Genomic DNA, 2,746 nt, shown 5'->3' with positions numbered 1-2,746 from the left:
GCCCCAACATCGTGCAGCCCACCTCCAGTGGTGTCGCGACAGGCGTGAATGGAGGGATGAATGGAGACGTGTCGTCTTCAGCGATGAGAGTCCCTTCTGCCTTGGTGCCAATGATGGTCGTATGCGTGTTTGGCGCCGTGCAGGTGAGTGCCACAATCAGGACTGCATACGACCGAGGCACACAGGGCCAACGCCCGGCATCATGGTGTGGGGAGCGATCTCCTACACTGGCCGTACACCACTGGTGATCGTCGAAGAGACACTGAATAGTGCACGGTACATCCAAACCGTCATCGAACCCATCATTCTACCATTCCTAGACCGGCAAGGGAACTTGCTGTTCCAACAGGACAATGCACGTCCGCATGTATCCCGTGCCACCCAACGTGCTCTAGAAGGTGTAAGTCAACTACCCTGGCCAGCAAGATCTCCGGATCCGTCCCCCATTGAGCATGTTTGGGTCTGGATGAAGCGTCGTCTCACGCGGTCTGCACGTCCAGCACGAACGCTGGTCCAACTGAGGCGCCAGGTGGAAATGGCATGGCAAGCCGTTCCACAGGACTACATCCAGCATCTCTACGATCGTCTCCATGGGAGAATAGCAGCCTGCATTGCTGCGAAAGGTGGATATACACTGTACTAGTGCCGACATTGTGCATGCTCTGTTGCCTGTGTCTATGTGCCTGTGGTTCTGTCAGTGTGATCATGTGATGTATCTGACCCCAGGAATGTGTCAATAAAGTTTCCCCTTCCTGGGACAATGAATTCATGGTGTTCTTATTTCAATTTCCAGGAGTGTGTGTATATATATATATATATATATATATATATATATATATATATATATATATATATATATATATATATATATTGTGTGTGTGTGTGTCTGTATATGTGTGGATGTATATGTGTGTGTGTGCGAGTGTATACCCGTCCTTTTTTCCCCCTAAGGTAAGTCTTTCCGCTCCCGGGATTGGAATGACTCCTTACCCTCTCCCTTAAAACCCACTTCCTTTCGTCTTTCCCTCTCCTTCCCTCTTTCCTGATGAGGCAACAGTTTGTTGCGAAAGCTTGAATTTTGTGTGTATGTATGTGTCTGTTTGTGTTTCTATCGACCTGCCAGCGCTTTCGTATGGTAAGTCACATCATCTTTGTTTTTAAATAAATAAATATATATATATAAATAAGAATCAGCTTAATTTTTCAAGGAACTCCTTAACAGAATAGAAGAAGTGACCCATGAAGAAAATCTTCTGTTTACTGTCATTTCTTGTTAACATCAGCTTATTCCCAAGAATAAGCAGCTTTCACTCAGTGAATGCTTGGAAGAAATCCAACTTACATTTGGATCAGACTTCCATTACTCTTGTACAGAGAGGTATGCAGTATACTGCAGCATCTATTTTCAATAAGCTACCACAAGAATTCAAAAATCTTAGCAGTAATCCATGCACTTTCAAATCTAAACAGAAGACTTTCTTCATGGGTCACTTCTTCTATTCTGTTAAGGAGTTCCTTGAAAAATTAAGCTGATTCTTATGTTATATTGTTGACTGAATTTACTGAAACTTATGGCTCATCTTTTATGGATCCATAAACATTTCGTTTTGATCTGTTATTACTTTTATATTGTAATTTCATGTATTGACATGTTCCATGACCTTGGAGATTTGCTCCTCAATTTGGTCCTATGGAACTTGACGTGTAAATAAAATTAAAGAGTAGTGGACTGAAAAAAGCTGAAGAAGGTTATATAAGCCCCAACCCACAATTAATTTGCTTGTAATGGTAAGTGGCTGATTTTGCCAGGATGTTTTTTGCAGATCGTACTTTTCTAGTTAATATTAATCAATGACTTAGCAGCTGGGACAGAGGATTATGAAATTGATATTTAAGAGCATGCTCACTGGTTAAAGTGAACATTTCATACATTTGTTTCATGTTGATCTTTCAAGTGAACTTAAGTAGTAGCAACTCATTTAATTAAAGACAGTAATCACATGCTGCTAAATGTGTGTAAATTTTAGATATGTGAGAGTGTGAGGTCTGTTTTGAATGGTCACTTGTACCTCTAATTAACAGTTCACAGCAAATTATAATGATCTTCAGCAAGGTAAAATGTCAGCTTATCGGATTGTTGTAACCAAATATTTACGGAAGATCAATGAAGTTCTGTTAAATAAATGAGGGGGTGATCAACTTCTACGATATTCTTCTATGTTCTATATCATCTTCTTTGGCAAATTTTAAGTGTCATGTGATACAACTGCTATTATAATCTACTGTTGCTGCCAAGATGGGAGCAAATTATGCAGCCATAAAAATAGTCACCCACCATTCTGAAGAATTTAAGGTAATAATGTAGAGTAAGAACATCTTAAAAACAAAGTAAAAAATGTTTTGCTTGTTATCACTGCTACTGAGATCAGTAACAAAACCCTGACAAAAGGAAAAAATATGAACTGTATCATTAATTAATAGAACAATGGGAGAAAAAATGCAATGCACAAATTATAAGGTGAGGTAATTACTGGGTTATTCCAGTCAAATCACATATCCATAATAATAATAATAATAATAATAATAATAATCATGTTCTGTTATTACCAAGCAACAAACCTAGGAACCAACACAACTGGATACAGATCACAAGTATACACAACATTTATTACCAGATACCCAGAATTAAAATTTTTAACAGAACAATGACTAACTGATCAGATCCGTGTAATAATCAAAAATAACA

The sequence above is a fragment of the Schistocerca serialis genome, chromosome 3, assembly GCF_023864345.2.
Source record: "Schistocerca serialis cubense isolate TAMUIC-IGC-003099 chromosome 3, iqSchSeri2.2, whole genome shotgun sequence".
Classification (NCBI taxonomy): Eukaryota; Metazoa; Arthropoda; class Insecta; order Orthoptera; family Acrididae; genus Schistocerca; species Schistocerca serialis.
This window is presented reverse-complemented; position numbering follows the sequence as displayed.